This window comes from Anopheles funestus, chromosome 2RL (genome assembly GCF_943734845.2).
Source record: "Anopheles funestus chromosome 2RL, idAnoFuneDA-416_04, whole genome shotgun sequence".
In the NCBI taxonomy this organism is placed as follows: domain Eukaryota; kingdom Metazoa; phylum Arthropoda; class Insecta; order Diptera; family Culicidae; genus Anopheles; species Anopheles funestus.
Genome location: NC_064598.1, coordinates 59,475,497 through 59,497,446, shown reverse-complemented (window position 1 = coordinate 59,497,446; position 21,950 = coordinate 59,475,497). Strand labels below are relative to the sequence as shown.

The 21,950-nt window shown below is 42.6% G+C and overlaps 1 protein-coding gene across 12 annotated transcripts in view; it reads right to left on the bottom strand.

The window, feature by feature from the left end:
• Nucleotides 1–21,950, bottom strand: part of LOC125761586 (protein gustavus) — a 115,219-nt gene that overhangs the window by 92,342 nt on the left and 927 nt on the right. For 2 of the 12 annotated variants that reach the window (XM_049422830.1, XM_049422838.1), the window contains one exon: nt 3,017–3,572. The gene's annotated coding sequence lies outside the window, so the exon portion shown is untranslated. Of the gene's footprint in view, nt 1–3,016; nt 3,573–4,367; nt 4,574–4,680; nt 21,905–21,950 lie in introns of those variants that run through there. The other 10 variants (XM_049422828.1, XM_049422827.1, XM_049422832.1 and 7 more) reach the window with 10 other exon arrangements.

Here is a 21,950-nt window from a genome sequence, read left to right as displayed (position 1 = left end):
TGTAGAATTTTTAGCATGGACCAAAGGGTCTGATTGAAAGTTTATTCTATGAACTCAGAGATCTTTTCTGCCTGAAGCCTAGGCTTGGACTAGACTGCATAGAAGATCGATGCTTTTTTGCAAGTCTTCTTACGATGAAGACAGGTACGAAAACTTGAGAATAATTTACTGATGTAAAACCGAAAAAAAAATTAAAATAAACTCGTAAAAAATGCCAAAACAAAACATAAAACTACTTGAAAATGCATAGCAAGGAAAGATTAATCTTGAACCGAACCGATTAATCTTCAATCTCCACGATACAAAATCAAATCCCAAACCCAAGTATCAAATCCGAACCGGAGTTTTTTATTCTCTCTATGCGGGATTTAAATATCCACTACAGACAAATAAAGTGAACTAAAAATTGAGGATCACTTCCTTGTGACATTGTAGTGCAAAAAACGGTTATGAAATAATTCGTTGGATATGATAAGCTCAAGACTAATAACACTACTAATAAACAGGTTTGAGATCAGTTGGTTTGGGGCAATCGTGCCTTCCCTGTACACAGGACAGGACTGACCATTCAGCTACAGCTGATATATAAGTCATAAAGTCCTATAAATTGTTTATTGCAGTGCCACACTAGCAACTAAAAAGAATAAGATTAAATAAGCTTGTTATTTTATTACACGTTGCACCATGGATATATCATTAATATTCTGACAATGGTATAGCTAAAATAATACTTTTACAATTTATGAAAGGTGTATTCGTATACACATAAGTTCACAGCCCTGTTTCTTCGCTTTAATGCATAAGCAATTTATTACGTTTATAGAGCTTCTCAAGTTAAAAAAGGACCAAATTTCTGAACTATATCGTGAGTGTTTGATGAAAAGAGCATTATTCATATTGACAAAAAAAATGCAATTTACTATCCAATATTAGAATCGTTAGTCCAGCGTCTTTTCTACGATATTATGATCGATCGCATGGTTTACAAACAACCAACGCAGTAGTATTTGCAATCGCACATCTCAACAACAAAAAACCGAACCGAACGTACATCCACGATCAACTCTCATGAGCGTTTATGGTGTGTTGGTTTGTTTGCATTGTTTATTAACGATAATCAATCCGATCAGCGCAACGGGAACGCCGGTTCGACGGTTGATACCGGAAGAGAAACTCTCAATACTATCAATCTCCAGCCTCCACACGAACGCACACATACACATGCTGATATGCCGTCCATTACCATTTTAGATATGCTAATTGATCAAGTTGGCAAAGTGAATCATCTGCTCCATATGCCCAATACATGTACCACACGGAAGTTGATAAAAATATCACATTTTTCAAGTTGTTCACATTGTGTGCACGAACAGAACGAAACGCTCATCCGAGCTGGCATTAATCGATCGGAATAAAGTTTCTTTTATTTGGCAGAAACATAACATTGTGACCTTGTGCTCATTGCAATACCAAGGTAGCAGCAATAAATGACAGGTTCAGGAGAACAAAAAAAAAGAAGTTGCAAATGCAAATGAAGCTGTGATCGTTTTCCACCATCAGGATTCAAATGGAATAAAGTTCAATGTCAACAAAATACACACCACGTTATATCACAACTCTAGCTCGGTTGATAGCACGGTGGTAAAACACACATCTATTGGCTGTGTGAGCCTATACAACCTCTCGTTACATTTCGCTCGTCTCAAGGCACGCGAACGCTCATTACGAGTGGGGGTAAATAATTGCTGGCCATTGATATTGGGAGCCAACGACCAGATTGTTGGATTCCTGGTCATCAACACTATCCTGCCTTTGACCCACGGTATCGCTACACTTTCCAGGTCCCCTGCCATTGATCATCATCGGTGCACATTCCGCCTCATAAATAATGCATAGATCTTCTTACACGTTCTTCCTGGTGGGTAGCGAAGCATTGCGCTCTACTGCCGCACTCATTCGACTCCGATGTGCGTCACGACGCTAGCAACCGGGCAGCAATGTTCGGCTCTACCATTGCCGGTTCTAGCCAGCACAAGCACACAGCAAAGCTTGGAGCAAACAGCAGGCGCAGAGAAACTGGTTCATCCAGCACCGAAGCAAACGGCGAACCCAACACCCAACAATGGCTCCGATCCACTGATCCATCCATCCTACACTACCTGGTTCGGACTGGTTGGCTCTTCGCTCGTCCATTAGCGAACCCGAGGATTATAAACACGTCTTGCGCAAGGCACACAGATCAAGCATCGTCCTCTGTATATGCACACAGTGCCGTTGAACGTCCCGTTTGTTGAAGAATACGGAGTAGGAGTAGCACCATTCTGCTGCTGCTGCTGCTGTTGCTGCTACTCCTGCCACCCGGTGCCTGATGCTGACTGACCATCGAACAGTTCTTGCTAGTCCTCCAAAAACCAGTTTTCCTATCGTGTCTTCTAAAACCACGGCAAACACTAGATAGCTGGATATCCGAAAGCACGTTGGATCTGATGCTGTTTACGTATTAGTAAGCAATACGTAAACAAGTCACCGGGCGCGGATTGTATCATTTTCCCCGATCCATTATTACTACGTCAATTCAAAGCAATACCGCTACCGGCAGCTGTCAAGGACCTTCCATTCGGCTTGAAGCAAACAAAAACGAGGCTTCATTATGCGAAAGGTACTGCTACAAAACGCTAATAATGTGCGTTCGTTTTCAAACTCACATACGATTCACCTTGGTTGAAAGCACTTATTACTTTACATTAGGTCCCGAGCAGTGTCCCAAATGAAGGAAACGGGTAATAAATGAGCGCACGTGCGTGAGTGATCTTTAATCTTACGTCAAATACTGGGAATGGAATTTCTTGAGATTCTTTCTTCTTGGTGAATCGACTCTTTATGACGAAACGTACAAAACATTTAACTTTACATGTGGCTGTATGCTTAGTAATTATTAATATTTATCGTTTAACTGTATTTTTTTTTTCAAGTATAATTTTGGCATTGTTTTAAAACATGAAAACCAGGTACTTACCTTAAACAATCGGTGGCCAGTCTACCTGCTCTGTACGATGTTCGCCAATTCTCGCAGTAACCCTACAGGCCCATATATCACTTCCTCCGCTCCGGACTCTGCTCGAAACGAGTAGATGAGTGCGCAACTTAAACTGGAGCAATCGTTTTGGCAAATAAGACGGATCAGCTAAGTAACCACACGGGCTTTAACAATATTCTTCTCAACTCTGTGTAACTCTCTGCTTCGTCGCTGCGTAGGCCTTTTGCTCGTGTTTTGTTGGGTTTCGTTTTCCAATCTTTTTTTTTCCCGCCAAGGAATCAGTTGTTGTTGCACTCTCGCGCGGAAACAGACACAAAATAGAACAAAGACTCACGAACTGTACGACCGTTCACTTTAACGCTTGCTCAACGCGCCAGACACCTGAGACAAATGGCACACGGCAACACGGTTTACTTGGATGCCGAAATGGCAACGTTAACCATTTTCACACCAAAGTTTCTTACAAGCGACAATCGCCCGGCGTTATTTTTTCACACCAGCTTTTCACGCACCAAACACTGCACGCGGGATACTGCTGGAACGGAACATTGAAAATTCACCGAAAAATTAACGATCACTATTGCACACACTTTAAACAGCAATTGTGTGAACAATTGGTTTTTGTTGGCGGTGGAATTGACGGTGCGATCCCGGTCCAAGCGGACTGTGAACATTTGCCTAAAAAAAACACTTATTTACGCATCTCACACGTCAATATCCACCATCCAGAGACATCGTAAACACAAGGCAGTTTCTTTCATTTGCGATCATTGATCCATCTTTGTGTGGGAGCTGATATCAATATTTCGCCTCAATTTCTGCTACAACTTCCTAATTGATCGTGTATCACCTTTCACGCAACCGTATGTGGTACCATGCACGGGCATGGTTATAGTTTCAGCGCCATTCGTTCCGATCTTCATCCATTCTTTCAGACACCATTCTCACGCACACACATTCGCACACATACACACAGTCACATACACCCATACGGAAACGCGCAGACACTCTGTTGAGCCAATTTTTATAATCGATTCACTTCACAACCGATTCAATCGAACCGCATCGTTCTTTATGCACAGCTTATAAACACAAATTTTAATGAATCATTTATTTTAGAAAGAAGAAAAGGAAGTAGAGCAGATTATGCTGCAGTCAGTAGTATGCCGCCTGTCGGTTTAATCGGATCTACACTACAACTTTAACACTTTGTTCAATCTTGCGGATCGGATGAAAGTTCTTCAGTGTGATTTTTACTGTAATCAGCAAATTCGAGCAGCGCGTCACACATAGTCACACACCTTGCACATATATTCTGTTGCTATTTTACCACACAGCAGGTTGCTGATGGTGCGTTTGTTTGTTTCCCGCTGCTCTGTTGCACTTTTACTGAATTGCAATTACGTGATCGTACACATACACTCGCACACAAGTTCATTCGAAGGAAGTTTCACGGTCATGCGTTTATGCTTCAGTTAGCATAAAATGGCTCACGATCCATTGACCCAACACCCCAACATCTTCCCCCCCCCCCCCCCCCCCCACGATGGAAGTTTTCTTCTTCTCGTTATCCTGCCCTACCACACTCCGATTACTTCACTAAGCACTTCTTAAGCACAGCTATGGCACTATCCAAGTGTCACCTGCGGCTGCTACCGTCTTCGCTGTCGACTTCAATGGCTGGAACAGCACTGAAATCAAAAGGTCGTCACAGACAAGAGCACAAGAATTACTAGCACGAAAGGGAACAGCAAAAAACAAACAAGCATATTAATATAGACACGCGCGACTCGTCCACAAAGCCCACACGACAAAGAGGTAAGATAGTTGCAGTTATTAGCACGATAGTGGAGAAGAAAAAAATATATATACCCTCCCACTTACACACTTCGTGTCCGACAGTTGCTTATTGGTTGTATTAAAAATTCATATTAATTATCATGCTCGTCCGCTACCTATTGAATGGTGGCAACGGATCTGGACCAATGGATGGACCAACGTACGTAAGACCCCAAAGACCCGCAGTGAGCCGCAAGTACACGGTGTCACCTGCCATTGCTTCTAAGCTGCACCATTCAAGGAGCGTCACATTATAGCGCCATCGTTCTGATTAACTTTAACCCTCGCAGTCTCTCCAAGGAAATATGGTCATGGCGATTGAAGCGGACAACGAAAAAAAAAAGATACGTGCAAGCACGACAGCAGTGCCATTACGCACTATACTTTTACACTTTGTCTCACTAACATTGCGAGGCTACATATATCACTAGAACGAGAACACGAGTCGCCACAGTTGGTTTGCTATAGAACCGGCTGGTCGGCAGGTGCCGAAGGATATGGCTAAGGTTATTTGCACAATAAAATATACATTCACTAGGGGGCAGCAATCGATGACTTTATCATCCGGTCACCATCGGAAAGGATTTGGGTGTCGACTTGGTTTACCATACATCCCTTAGGCAACACCTTAGGCAACATGTGACTAGGTGCGTGTGGCGAAATGTTGGGCAGAATAAATGTAAGTCAAGGCACTTCTGACTAGCGATATGCATCTATCTTATCGAACCACTAATGGGGCGGGGTCTCACTCAATTAGATCTTTACTGTGCTCCCTTGCCAATGAGCAAATGACAAAGTAGTCCTTCAACTGTTAGGCAACACTAACCTTAACCTTGCATTATTGAAACCTTCTCCAAATCCTTAGCCTCCAATCTCGCATCACTACCATCATGACCGGTCTGTTACTCCGGTCGAGTAAATGGATGGGTCCCTGCTAGTATTGTTACCATCAATCTCAGACGCACTCGTACAGAAAACACTTTCCAAGGTAAGCCACCCTCCGAACGGGGCAGACGGAACACTACCCAGAACAGTGTATAATTTTTATGATTTTCGTACGTTCTTCCGTCGTTCGCTACAGCGGCAGCAGCACACTGTTACACTTCGAATCAAGTTTTTCGGGTCTATCTCAACAACAAAAAGAATGTTGTGTCATAAATTTGGTCATTCTTACAAGCACCACCAACACACACGGCTCCCACCACCAGCTTATGGCGATCAGGACTTACGCCTCCCTACAATTAGTGAACGCATGTAGTCGTCAAGGGATCCGTTGATGTTCACGGTCAAGGATACTGGAACACCTTTTTTTCTTATGTCCCAACGAGTAAAACATTTACTCAAGGCCTGTGAGATGAATGTAATGTACCTTGAAAGTTAGTACACCGGTCACCGCAAAAAAACAAGACCAATTCTCTTCGACGTCCTTCTCGTTGATGTGCACAACGCGTGTTACAAATCTTGCGGACATCAAAGATCATTTTGTTCCACAACTGTATGAACGATACGAGTACGAAAAGATGAGACACACACAATCATTACGGGTTTGGGCAACATATTGAAACAAGTTTCCTTGGGGCGGAGTAGTGTAGGGCCGGACAGGTGGATCACCGACTTAAAACAGGTTACTGTTCTTACTACTTTCAAAACCTTATCATATACAGTGCGGATTTCCCAACAAGAAAACCAGCAAATGATAGCAACCGAAGTAAACACGCTGATGGCAAATTAATTAGCATTTGTCAACGCTAGCCAACCGGCCGTCGATGCTAAAACCTCGACCGCAAATGTACAGAATTGCGCAAAAGAATCAGCTCCGTTGCGTTGTCACATTGAGGTAAGATTTCTGAGCAGCTTCAGAGTTAGCCACGCGATATGAGGCCCTATGTACGTCAGCGTGTTTCAACGGCGCAGGGACCAAAGCATTAAATGGCGTTCGAATTTGGTAAGCGGATTTTAGCCAATAGTGAGTAATACCTTCAGCTCGAAGCTTTTGATAGCTATCGATATCATGCGATGATCGATCGGATCGGTTCGAACCGGTACGGAACGCATACTAAATTGCCTTCGATGATCTTTCTTCGTTCTGTCCTCCGCATGCGTTCGAGCTTTTATTGTCACCATCGGTCTAGAGAGCATCTCGCCGACTTGACCATCACAAAGGCCACGATTTCAGCACAGCGCGTACGTATGTCCCAACACGATGCCATACTAGAAACGATGAAGCGAATGTGGTTCGCGATTGTGTGCCTACGTGTGTGCGTCACATTTATAGCTGTGCCCGACTACGAAAGTCTTACGGAATCTGCAATCCTTGACAAAACGGTTCATAACCTTCAGATATTCGTATTCCCACAAAAAAACGGTTCGAACTTAATCGACACTGGGCGGCGAATGTAGCAAACCAGTCGTAGCAGTTGTTTTTTGTTCGAACTCAAGTCGAACCAGCTGGAACATGCAGACCACTACACCCCTATTCGATTCCCGTTCGATCGATCAGCAACGAGCCCGATACCACGACAGCAAAAAACTGTTCTCTATGCAACCCCTTTCAGCAACGATCCATCCAGAAACGCAACGGAAGATGTTCCGCCTCCCGTCCATTACTGCCCTGCTCTTTATTTACTTGCTTTCATCCACTACCTACAGCAACACCAACTACACACATCGCACGAGAAACGCTACACACCGAAGCAGCACTGGCACACGAAGAGTCAGGCCTTCTTCGTCTTCACTGCAAAGCTTGCAAAGCTGCGGAAGTTTTTTTTAGCGACTAGCGATCATTACACTTCAAAATGGAAAACAAAACTGATCGCGCGGACGGGCTCGGTGCTCGGCCAGACAAACCACCCTACCACCCTAGAGCGCGCGAGCCAGACCCACACGATCTTGTGCAAACGATCTAGCAGCCGCCCCATCACCACTACCAATGCAACGTATAGGCAGGGGCAGCAGCAGCTGAGCTGAGCAGAGTACGCTAAACAGCAGCGCGTACGTTCTAGTACTGGCTGTCCGCTCGTTCTTCGTGGTGCATCGGGTTCACCGTTTAGGTGACACGTTTGTATGCGAACCCCAGAGTATGCGAGAGCAATTAATGCCCGACCGGTACGATCCTCCCCCACTTCCCCTTTTCGCCCTTTCTAAAGTGTTCGCGATCGTCTCGCGTTACCGGAACGCTTCCATTCCCGCGCAACACTGCAGCGTGCTTCAACAAACTCGCTGGACGGGAAGCTAGGTTCTTTTTTCCTTCGTTTGGTTGTGTATTTCTGCAGCGCGTCAACTTTTACCATTCTTTGCCAGCTTGCCAGTCGGCGCAAACACCAACACCGAAGTCATTGGCCATACACACCTGATTGCGATGGAATCCAACAAGCGCTCAGCGACGCGGAGCGCAACCGAAACAAAGCAGCGACGAAATCTTTGCTTTGGCTTTCTTATCACTAATGCACTAGATTTGGAGTGCAGTACATGATGCACTGCGACTTATCAGCGCTTGTAGCAGCAGCCAGCCAGCCAGCCAGCAGGCCAGTTGCTCGGTCGGTGTTGTCGTTCGTTCTCAAACGTTGAATGAATTCCGTTGGGCTGGTACAATGCATTATGTTAAGCAAATATGTATTTGCTCCCCTACGTAGGTACGGTGATTATTAACGATGGGCTCGGTATGGCAGTTGTGTTTTTGTGGTTGCACACTCTCATTTGCTTCGTGAAGGAAACATTTCAATGGTTGAAATAATACCTACACATTTCCATTTGCATCTCTGCTGCAGGGAAATGAGAACCACCATAAAAGGATCTTCATTTCAGCGGCTAAAAGAAAAGCATAAATAAACTTGCATGATTCCTTGCGGTACGGGTGGATTATGTCACACGTCAAAACCCCCAACCAGCGTCTCCGTGCACGGTAAATTCAACATTGTGGCATATTTGCGCACAATAACAGAAAATCATCTACACTGCACCACTGCCGGCCCTCTCGTACCCTGTCTACAATCGTGTACAAAAGACCACAGGTTCCAGGGCTAGGGCGTCTTGTTTGTTGCAGAAAGCAAAAGCGGAAGCAGGAAAATAGCACATGAGTTTTGTGTAATTTCAAGCCACGCTCTCACTACCAAAGAGGTAAACAGCTCTACTACCGCGAGTGCAGTGGAGGTTTTCGTGGTTATTACATTGCCACCGACGCCTCTCCCAGGGACGTATCGGTGGTTGGCCAAACAATGCCTTGGCATGTTGAGCTGATGCTGCCACCTGCCACCTCGTCCGTCGACCGAAGGCTATGCAAATCAGCGGGAGCAACACTTGCTTTGCCCAATTGAAATATCTGGCTTCTTCCGCGTTGCAGTTGCACTTTGTGTGAAGTTGCTTCATGATAAAGTGAGCGGATGGCGCGAGCGGAGGGCATTGCTGCACCGTCAAGGGTTTAATCGTTTCGTTCGTTCATTTTCTTTTGCATACATTTCCCGTTATATCACCGTTCCAGCGTATGAAGTCTTCTAATTCTAATCAACCAAACACTAGCCACAAATACCGTTAGTTTTCGATTTCGATTCCACTGTACCTGGTAAATGATCGATCCTCACCTTTTAGCTAGCGGTGTGCTGCGATACCTTTGAAGCACAACAACATTTGAGCCCCAATACAACTGTATCTTGTTTTGGGTGGTTCAAACGGACGACTGAGTACAAATGGAAAACATTCGGTCTTCCCGTATGCTGCATCACATCACTGCCCCCAGGTTGCAGTTGTTCTATCGGCTCAGGTTGACAGAAGTAGGTCGAAACCGTCGCCTACCTTAAACATTCTCCGAAAGCTTACACAAATATAAACACGGTTCAAGATAGTGCGGGAAGGTTTTTCAAATACATGATGTCATCCTCACCAAGCTTTGGATCGACTGTGGCCACTGTGCCTGTTCTTTGTTGGGGAAAAACATTGTACGCCCCTCCATAAGAAATTGGTGCTAATTTGTAAAAAAGGTCAACCGTAAGACACATAAAGTACTGACGTACTTTGTCAGCAATGCGGCGTATTCACCTTTTGAATCGCGATCTAATTGTTTTACAAGTTGTAAAATTCAATGCTGAAAGTTACAAAGCTCATGGTCGTCTTCCTGAGGGATACTTACTTACTATGTATCAGGTGCAGGAATCCTCTGCACCGTTCAGGGTCAACCATAATCGTGTGATGAATGCATCAACGCCATCACTCTGTCTCTATCTCCTCCCCTAAATGCCTGACAAAAAGAAACTCTGGAACCGCTGGATCGTCTAGTATCATTCAAATGACATGGACATTAATAACAGATTACGACTGCTATAATAATAAGTATTTTTGTGTTTATCTCGTTTATCACAAATCTCATAGTTTTACAACGTTTACCTGATCGGTGGAATCGGAGATCTAATCTCCGATCTAATCTCGGGAAATCTAATTTCCCGAGACTCCGATAACCTTCAGATCTTAGCTAGAGATTGAAAAGAGGACGCGTTAGTTCAACTCTCGAAATTAACATTTTCAAAATTCAATTATTAAAGAAAATATGTTCAAAAAACCAGACTGGAACGACTAATTTTATATCGTGAGTCGTTTTAAAGTAATCATCAGGTTGCTTATCAATCAAGAGGAAAATAAAATATAGATTAACATTCGCTAAGGTCTTGTATGGGTACAACATTTCTAGTTTCACAAATCTCGACTACTGTAAATCTCAATGGAATATTCAAGGTTACTTTTCGTTTCCGTCTTTAAGAAACAAAAAGAAAATAAAAACAAAATTAAAAATCTTCATTATCCTGCTGCAAAACAAGCGTATGTATCGTGTCATATCCAGCCGTAGTTAATTGCGCAATTAAAAGCTTTCTCCTAATGTGCAATGGACACTCGGGTTCTTCAGTGTCGACAGCACCTGAGGCTGTCACAGAACGGATGTTACACCAGAAGATTAAAACGCGGTTAATGGTCAAATGATTCAACGACCAGGGGAAGGGAGCGCAAAAAAAGTCATGCTCAACACTACGCAGTGCTTACGTAGGACGTGATTCCGGGCCTGGTATGCACTATGATGGCAGGCTCTGTTCACCGTACACGGTACAGGAAGGTTAATTGTATATGGGGCCCCCGTCTGGCTGTATGTGTGCGTAGGGCTTACCGCGAGATGCTTTCCATTTGGCAGACATTGAAAGAGGTATAATGCTACCTTTTACAAACGACGAGCGGGACAAATACATTGTGCACCGCGGAAGAGGTGGCGTGCGAAAATCGGAGGATGGCAGGAAACGTGACACTTTCAGCCGTGTTGGCTTGAAAAATGACAACCTAGCGCTTTGACACAAGGCCACCACTGTGCACTGTGCTAGCTGTGCAGTGTTGTGACTATTATGTGTCCACAATACGCTATCCTCCCCATACATAGGCCCAACCCTCCCCTTGTGGATGGGTAAGCTCCTTAGACACGTACTTAGAAGCGTGATGATGTTTGTGCACACCTCAACGGATTTTGTCCATCCGCTCCAGTGGGATACGCAATATGTTTGTACTTGTCGAAACTAACCGCGATCACTGGCGTATCTTTCGTCCCAGAGTGGTTTGTAATACTTAGTTGCTACTCTATCGGCAAACGATATCTGCACATCATCAAGCTTTCGAAAAGCTGTTCATTAGCTCACACTCACGTCGAGCAATGCGTTCAGTCGCGTATGTCTAACGACTTTCGTGTCTCCAACCAACGAGCAGAACGCATCGAAACGTACAGCGGAACGATTCTTTCCTACGCATCCAACGCATTCCCAGCGTGATTACGGGCGAAGACATCTCTGCGGGGCGGTGGATTTCCGCTATCTACAACGGAACCCGTGACTCTGTGTGTGCGTGTGTCCGTGTGTGTGCGTGATTAATTTTGCCGTTAGCATGGCTGTGTGCGTAAATACCGATTTATGACTGAACTTCAATCTCAAGGAAACCAACCCCAAAACGCAAGGCACCATGCCGCCAACGTGAGCGTTTGGATCGCGATCGTCTCCGTTGCTATTTGCGATCGCGTAAACGTGTTGACATTGACATCGCAGCATACTAATTTTTTGTCCAACAGTAGCGCCGCGAGTGACAGCGGCAAATGTTCACATCTGCTGAGCGAAGGCTTTTCGAGTGCCTAACGAGCGGTAGATTCACTTTTTCGGCCAAATTCAACCTATTTTGACCGTTTTAAGACTTGGGATGACGGATTTCTAACCGCTGCAGAGTGACGCTGTTTCGAATGGGAGTACAGTTTGTTGCGTGCTTTGCCACTTACGATAGCAAACGGGAGGGGAAAAAATATAAAACAAACCAATTACGCACAGTGCTGCGTTTGAAGACAACACTGATCGACGAACGCATAATATGAAAGAATGTTCACTATTTTATTCACACTCTTAACGAACTTCTGAAGATAATTACTCTAGGGCTGCATTACACACGGTTTGTGATGATGAAATAAAGAATGATTAATAGCTTCATTAGTGCAATACTAGCTAATCGTTACACCATCAATGCCATTGATAATAACCCTCAAACAATTTACATCCCTTATTTTAATGTTAACTTTTATAATACCATCACTGTCTAGTTAGACTATTAATAAACTTAGAATTTGATGCACAGAAATACTTAGTGCGGTAGTAACACATTTCCACGATACCTTCAGTAATCGTCTTGGTGACATTTGCCCAAAGTGTCGAATCTCTGGATATAATATACCGAAGGTTGTGGGTGAAATCACTTCTAGCTTCTAAATAAAACCCTAGCAGCAAATATTGACCATCAAGTCAGTTCAACTAAATTGAATCAAAACAAGATTGAAACCCGATATGAAGCGGGCGTAATCAAAAAGGCACTTTCAGAAAAGAAGAAAAATCATGTTGTGGAGTTCTAGAACAACTTTATAAAAATTCTGAAAGTTTGATAAAAAAAACACATTTTTTAAACTACACCTTTGCCACGTTCCGTAATGGCAAGCGTATCGTTAGCAGTGTTGGCTAACGAAATCTTAATTTGTAATCAAACCACTCTGAAACGCATACTACCACCTATGCCACTATTTCTTGATCGGTCTAAATCCTGCTCCGTGGCGATTGCTAAAGTGCAGGTCCGACACCGGTACCATCGTCCGGTTCATCCCACCGTGCGCATATAATTCTAAACGAAGTCGCCAAAGAGTGCGGCCGTTTCGATTCGAATGCCACCGTGACCTACATATCGAGCGTATACTGTACTGCACCCGGCAATTGGCCGCCGTAAGCGTGCAAAGTCTGGTACGTCTTTCTCCCTTACAGCGTGATTGCGTTCGGTCGGAGTACGAGCGGTTTTGGTGCGACAGACGGGTTTGGTGCATGGATTGCAGTCGGCTCTCGAAATGCTTGACTCTCCACAACACATCAACCGTACCCGCACACGATCGAACTCTTTGAAGATCATGCATCGGAGAGGCAAGCGGACGTTGCAGTTCGCAAAAGTTCCAAACACAAACGACCAAGTAAAGGTAGTGCGTTGCGGCGATCACTACACTTCGTGATGAAATTCGTTCATGGGATTTGGTGTCAGACCGTGTCGGAGCGCTTAGATCGGGGGCGCGTTGCTCCTTGGGCGAGTTAAACCTAGAACCGGTGTGGTGGCCACATGGTAAACCCGAACCAAAGCATCACGCATCTCCCTCCGAGCAATGGGCCACCATTTGTAAGCTTCTTTCGGAGTTCAGCTAGCGAACGGCGATGGAGGCAAAGGGATTGGAAAAAAACTGCTATCAAAAACTTGTTCCGATCCTATGTCCATGCTGTAAGCTACCCTCTCGTGCGCCCTTCGTCCCTCCATTTCTACCCAACAAACACACGTCTGCTCGGTGCGAACTAGTGTCGTGTGGAGATTCGAGAGGAAACTGATTGCCAATTTTACGAGGCACTGTATCGCATTGGTGTTATGCTTGCACAAGCCCATTGGACCGCACTGGTGGGGCCGAGAATTTGTGTCACGTTCTACTAAGCGATCGGTACTGGAAGCTTGTCCGGCCATACATCGGTACATGCAAGATCATTGATGTCTATCGACCCGGTGGAGCACCTCGGTCATGGATCTTGTGTAAGGTTGGGTGCGTTGCGTATTTCAACTTCTTGATTGATCTTTGAACGCAGCTTTGAAAGCTGATTTCTTTTTCTTTTTGCATGCTTACTCAACACAATACAGCAAATATATCGATCGTTTCTTACTCACACGAAACCGAACACACATCGTGTCTCAATTCTAGATAGACGATTTAGTCTTGTTTCTGAATAGCCGTACAATCCACGATTTTTGAGTAGAATTAAGAAAGATTCCACTTCGAGATAATTTCCAAGCTGAAGTGAAATGCGTAGTGGTAGATATGTAATTTTTTTTTCTGTACAAAACATTCTTAACTGTTAATAACGTTTTGCACAGAATCAGTTTCACCTTACAGCCTTACACCTCAGTTCAACTTGAACACATTCCAGAATTGATTCCAATTTTACCATTTTATCGCTAAACATTTGTAAGAAGTTGTGAAGGAAGATGTAGATGGTAAGAAGCTAATCTTAACAAAAATACTGCTAAATTTGTTAGAAATATAAAAACCGATAAGATTCATTTGCTTGTGACATTCTATCAGAATCGCACCTTCGACTACAACGAATAAAATGGACTGCGCTTCTTGCTTTTTGTCCATGATGATCCGCAATGATCCGTTCAATCGCTTATTGCAACATAATTGGCAAAGACACAGCAAAACCTAATTAGTTAGAAATGGATAGGATTGAGTGTCTCACAAGTGACAGCCAGCAATCGGGGAGTGTTGGAGTGGTTGTAGAATTTGTATTTAAATCAATTCAATTTCCTGATTCTGGACGTCCTTGGCTATGGCATTCCACGTTTCATTTGACACGTGGTTCCGGATCGAAACCGGAAACCCGTAATACTGACATCTCATAATGGTTCGTTGCAATATTCATTCTTGTCCAATCAGTTTATCGAACTGATTGCTTTGGATAAATTTATACTATAATTAGTTCATCTGTCAATGTACAAAATCCTGATCTGACTAGCTCAAGCACAAAACTATAATCTATCACAAGACTGAAATATAGAACGTAAAAAAATATTTTAAATATTTGGTTGATAGCACTATAAAATCTTCCGCTTCAATTCATTCGGAATAAGCTTTTTCAGCGCAGAGCACGGGAATTGTGTGGCCTCATTTGAATCAACGATGCCTGACGACTTCCTATTCCATCTTAATATTCTTTCCAATTTTAATGGGTGCTAGCTGGTGCATAATAATAGTAATGCAAATTTCAACGGCAAGGAACCTTGCTGGGAAGGACGAAAACCGAGAAATACACTAAGCATATCTAAAGCAATGACTGGGTAGCATTGAACTATTTTGCTTCAACAACGTCTCCGCATGGTGACATCCACCAGCGCAAACGGAACCAAATGGTCAGCTTCCTCATTGGCCTTGGCAGCAGACACCCGTAACAATCCGAGCGAGGCCCGTGCTGCTGATGCTCGGTATGCATTTATATGCATCTTCACTTGCTGAATCATGCACTTTTGAGTGCGGGGAATTCATTAACCCGCCGGTTATCTGGTCGAGTGCACTATGATGCAAACTGAGTGTGATAGCACTCAAGGGGCCAACGAGGTGCACCTACAAGTGTGCTGTAGCATCCTTGGTGAAGGAATTTAAAACGCGTATGTATGTATTACATGCTTTAGCATTCTTATTCAAACGTTCCATGGTTTCGTTAATAGAAAGATTCATTGCATCAGCGAAAGAGACTGCATGTGCTGAAAATAAATACGCTATCGCAACGAGAGCACAAAGTAACGTTCGCTAATACCTTATCAGTGCAGCTGCTCTGATAGAAGATTAATCAGTGTTTCAATTTTTTAATGCATTATTTTATTAAGTGTGCACAATCTCTAAATAGACTACATTTATTATAACAAACATCCAAAACATTAGGCATTCGATTTCTTTGGACATTTTTGTTTACAGGTATATGGCTACCTAGGGAAGAGTCCATGTCTCTAAGGCGTTTGTGAGTACTGGGTTTCATATAGTCCTAAATTCGAGAAGGAGTTTAGTACGCGAGATGTTTTTTAGTCGACCTTGAAAGGTGCGATCAGCTATAACCCCTGCATATAGATCAGTATTCATCGCAGTCTGCCTGTGTAAACTATAGTCTATATTTTTGTGAGCAGCTGCTACGTACAAAAACCATAAACCTATGTTATCTACATCTTTAGCATAGACTAGCATTTTTAATGTTTGATAGGAGAAGATCCCTGGAATTTTCCACCACCGAGTTGGCTCTCTAGTAGTGTGAAGTTGAAGAGACGACTAGCAAGCCCATCTCCGCGGTACAGACCAAATGGCTTTGGGAGCCATTACATCCACCATCATCTGGCATGTTACGTTGGTCATTATCAATAACAAAATCCAAGCTAGTTTGTCCAGCGTTCCAAATGAGATGATTGACATATGTTAGTCGTATGCGACCTTGAAATCAGTGAAGATATTGCAAAAGCCATGTGCTCCAGGATATCCTCCAGGAAAGTGATCGTTGTTAGATTGTCTGTTTCAAAATTTTCTATAATATTTTACAATCTATCCACAGTGTGCAGGATGCTTTATTGCCTGCATGCATACAAACATTAAACGATTTTTAATTACAAAAAAAATTCATACCAGCTACGTCACTTACAGATAAGAATGACAAACCCAAGAACTACTACTTTTTGCATTAATTTCACTTACCATACCCAATCAAGAGCACAAGCGAATGCTGATGTGTGCTGCTGTAATTAATATCGGGTAAAATGACAGAACTAGTTCCTGGTACAAACGCGTAATTCGATTACCTGCAAATTCTAACCGTAACGATGGGATGAGCCACCTAACAACGTAAAAATGAGTGTGACGCAAAATGGAATACTCATAGAACCACCTTTTATACATATCACCAGAACATAACAAACTCTGTTCGATTTAAGTTAAATGGATAAAAAAACGCAGCCTAACCAATATCAATACTGAGCTCTATATATGTGTCCGACCGTGTCGCATCATTCTGATAAAGCATCCCATAGCGAACAATACGCGGTCAGCCGCTGATGCAATGAACATCCGAGAGCATAGATATTTGGGCGAAATATCAACATAAACGAAAGCGAGCATTCACATACTCGGTCGGTCGATCAGATTGAAGCCGGTCGGCTAGCAAAGCTTGCAAGGCGGTGTGACATACTGAACTGCTCCCTGAATCATCGACCGCACATGACCGCCGACTGCAGACGTTGTCGGTGACAGTACAGCGCAATTGCACCAACACTCGGCAGGGTCGCAAAAGTGAAAGGTAGTAAAAAGACACATCCTCTCCGCTGTGCACGGTATGTGATGGAAGGAAGGGGTGGCACAGCATAGACAGTAATTTGGGTCGCTACGGTCACTTATGGCCAGTAGGGCAAACAAACACACATGCGTACGATACACGCTGTTAAACGCGCAAAATGTCCGCTAATTTTGCAAAGGACGCACCGGCCAGTAAGAAGCGCGCTTTGGTAGGTCAGCGGTAATAGGGATCCCTTTAGGGACCAATTTACTAGACCAATGAGAACTGACGATATCTCGGACAGGTTCACACGTTGACAATGAAGTGATGTCATCGTAGATATCGCGTTTGGCTATCGGCTCGTTGGAGCTAAATAGTTAATTGAATGCAAATTACTATTGATCCTCTGAATAGTATATTATATATATAAATCAGGCTGTTTATCTTGCAAACGAATGCAATAAATAACGAGGAAATGAAGAGGAATTCCAAAATCATACATATTAATGTCATTGATCTAGCTTCTGGATTGACGGATTTTGAAATATTTAAACATCCTTAGTTGAATGGAGAATTGTATTGCACATATAAGGACTTTGTTTTAAAGTTTATTTGCTGTTCATAAAATGTAAATTGTAATAAGTTTGATTCAGACACGGTAGAAATTAATGGATTTCCTTTCACTTCGTGCTGATGTTTGGTTTTACGATGAGCGACGAGTTTGTTTTTACTACTTTTTACATTCGCTCTTGTAATGTCAAGGTTTCTGATTATTGTTTTGAATGTACCTTTGCGCATCTCCAAAGTTTTCGAATGCTTGTAAGTTTGCCTCAGGTAAAAAATGGAATTATTTTTAGATTAGCTAGACTGCAAATGTATTACATTTAAACACTGTTTACGTTACATGTCTTCTAAACCAATCCGTTATTGTTACTTTGCAAACGCTTGTTGAAATATATTTGCATAAACCCGACCTGGCCGTTTCTTAACATTTGTTTACAGAGCATATCACAAACATCTCAAAACGGCCTAGGGAGGGAAAACCCACAACATAGAAATAATTAAAAACAGGGGGGTTTTCTCTTGCTTCGCATAACAAAAACATTACTAAGAAAATCATGGAAATGAGTAATTTAAAAATACCAACAAAAAATGCACACAAATTTCACACCGAATCCAGAATAATGTCATGCCTACCTTTCTCTTTGTGCTGTTTGTTCAAATATTCTCTCTTTTGTTCAGCTTCTACTTTTTGTTATACTTTTTTGCGAATCATTAGAGTAAGATCGGTACTAAATCCCATTCAGCCCGTAGATTTTGTTTACGTATATGAAATACTAACTATTCAGCTGTAAAAGCTACACGTAAATAAAGTAAAAGAAAAGTAAGAAATCGCAGAGCAAGTATTTTTGAGAATTTATTTTCACAAAATAAGAAGAAATGTTTTAAAAATTAATTTCATTTTTATTTTTTAAATTAAATATTTAATAATCATGTTAATACGCACTATCGGAAGCGGAAAATTTGCTAAAATTGTAAAAAGATAGGCATTTAATTCGGTACAAACTATTGGAATATCTTTTGCGTATAATTTTTGCCTTTGGACATTTAATTAATAGCTGTCCATATAGCCATGTTACGCACTGTATTCTCCTCAACAATCTGTCTGTTAAGCCATCGTTCAATATAAAAATAATTTCTAACATGTGACTAGAAAAATGTCGTATGTAAATAACAAACCAACAAGCAGTGGAAAACGACAGGAAAAAGAGAAACTGATCCTGCGCTTCACGGTATTTTCGTGGAATGTTTCATTACATCAAATTGACGCATTTTCCAAATTCTTCGTTAACGTCTTTTGCAATTGCCCAAAGGAGCTTACAGAAAAAAAAGATTCAATAGAAATCAACATTTTTATGTGTTTTTAAACGCTATTCAAACATGGCTAAAATTCAAATTGGAATAAAAGAATAATTTGAAGACATTTTCAATTTTCTAAAGAATAAACTCACGACATAAGCTATCGCAATCGAATGTGACATAATGCGGGACATATGCTAATAATCTGCTGCCTACGATTACTGGCCATCGGTAACACGTCAACTAATCACCAAATCATAGCAAACCCGAACAATCCAGTAAAAACGGGATTAACGTTTCCAAAACTTGCTGAGGTTAAAACGAACGCAAAGTTATCAGTGAAATAAAGCAACACGGACGGTGCTTTACGTTCTTACAAGCGAATCATTTTTTGACATTTTTTGTGAATTATCTCTTCTACTAGTCCATTCACCTTACAACATTATCAGATGAGTCATTCACTCATTACAGCATCAGCATTGCTCTTTCTTTATTGTTTGTGCCAATATTTCACTCAAAGTTAAAGCCAATATTTGGGCCTGTTTAGAATCTTTGTGAAAAGAAAGAGAAAGTGGGTAGTACTTTTATTGTTTTTCCATTACCCTGTAAGGCAGGAGAGTTGGCACCATTCTGGACGCCTTCAATTTCCCACCCAACATCTCTGGAAGCTTTGATCAGTTAGCGTACGAAAGGAAATCCCGTCAAAAGAAAGCCACTATGTATACGCCTAGTGGATCACTTTCACTTCACGAACGTGACATTTTGGGGTTACATTATTAGCAAAATGTACAGCGTCTTTCAGCTGTGATGAAGCTAGCGAAACAACAACAACAAAAAACCAATACCCAAAACCGTGAACCATCATGATTTACTCTGGCAGTGGGCCTTTGAAATGCTTTCTACTTGACCGTTGCATTAGCACGTTTATGCTGTGTTGCCTCTTTTCCCACTCCGATGTGTCTAACACTGCCGGAACTAAGTTTTGCGCTAATTTACTGACTGTCCCGAACAGACGTTTCCAGGTGATAGTTGGGTAAAAAAGGAATGGGTACAGATGCTGAAAGCTTTTTTCAATACGAACTGATAAATCCTACACCGAACGCCACAAGGGCTGTTATATTTCATTTTCAGTTTGCAAAATAATTTATAAAACAAATTGATAAGAAACACAAATTTGCATAACGAAACTTCAAATGGTGTTTAAGAAATGCAAACTAAAAAAGCCCAATATTAAAGGTTGAACTGTGAAACATTTTTTTTTTGTGTTTTCCACAACCACACAACTTCCCTACGTAGCGTTGTAAACATCCAGCGCACAAAAACCAGAATGAGGCCACTAGTTCAAGTGCATTACACTGTAAAAGCTCAGTTGATTGGTAAGGAAGGAACAACCATTTGAAACGATCGCGATACGGTTGGTCCCGTGTATGTTGGCGGAAGTACGCTGGTAAAGCAAAACATAAACCAACAAACTATCGATTTGTTTGCATAATAAAAGTTTCACCCCGAGCGGCTGGGACCTTTTACAACCGTTTGGTGTATGAATGTTTCCCTAAGCGGTCCAAAATAGTTCAACCGAAATCGTGTTTAATTGTGGCTTCATGATACAAAAAAAATCCCCGTCCCTTATCGTTGCAAACCTACAGTTAAATGCCTTCTGTTTCAAATACTTGCAGCACTAAAATGTAAAATACTAAACCATGTACCATTCAAATCGTACGGTACACCAGACGAAAAATTAGTTTTTCAACCCCAATTTAAACACCTTTGATCGACGGGTACAGTGGATTAGTACTTAGCACCGATCTAACACCTGCAGGAATGATCAACCCGTAAACCTTGACCTTCCTGACCATTGCAAGACATTAATTCCAATATGACAACGCGCATTTGCATACGCGATGACGACGACGACGATTACCCTTGGACGGCTGGCAGGCCAGCTTGTTGCCACACTTGGCCTCGCGATGTACGCGATGCAGTTTTGATCCGCAAAAAAAAACGCAAAAAATGTCGCTGAAATTGGTTTTAAACGAAGAGCATGTAAGGACATCTAAACGCATCGTAGTCATGATTCCCTTCAAGATGGGCACTCCACGTTGCCTAGTAGTGATATTAGTAGTTGTAGTAGTAGTACCGGAATACAGCACGCATTCCCCCATTAAGCATAGAGTGGAAGCATAAAATCATCGCTGCCCAGCAGCAAACCGTACACAAAAGAGTGGAGCAAAATAAAGAAAACAAACCTCCCTGCCCATCGCGAGAGAGATAGAGAGAAAGAAAGTGGGACAAACTTCTCCAATCTCCGGCTTCCTCAGCCGCAAACTGTCTGGCCGGGGTACGAATTCTGCAGCCGGAGCAAAAACGCAAAAGCAGGCCACCCATCATCATCATCATCATCATCAGCACGGCTCGTACGTACAGTTGCAAGCGCGAAATGAAAGTGTACTTTCAGGACCTCCCGTGCGTGGGGGGACTTGTACCAATTCGTGGTAGGTGCCGTGGCTACCTTCACCGTTTGGCTCCCACTTTCTTCTCCCGCATTTCGCCCAACGCAACCCACCCACTCGACAATAATGCCGGGTGTAATGCTCTTTTCCTTCGGATCTTTCTCCCTGACGGCAGTTCGCTCGCTCTCCCAATTTCTCTTGGGCCGTTTGATGTATTCCCGTGCGGGTTTCTCAGCAAAGAAGATGCTGTTATCATTAAATCTAACAAGCTTGTAAGGTCGCAACGAAGCGTGTCAATATGTGAACATTAGATCGAATTGCATTTTCACGAATTCTCTAGTGCTTACCTTTAATCCAGCGACTCAAGACATGCACATCCTTGAACTG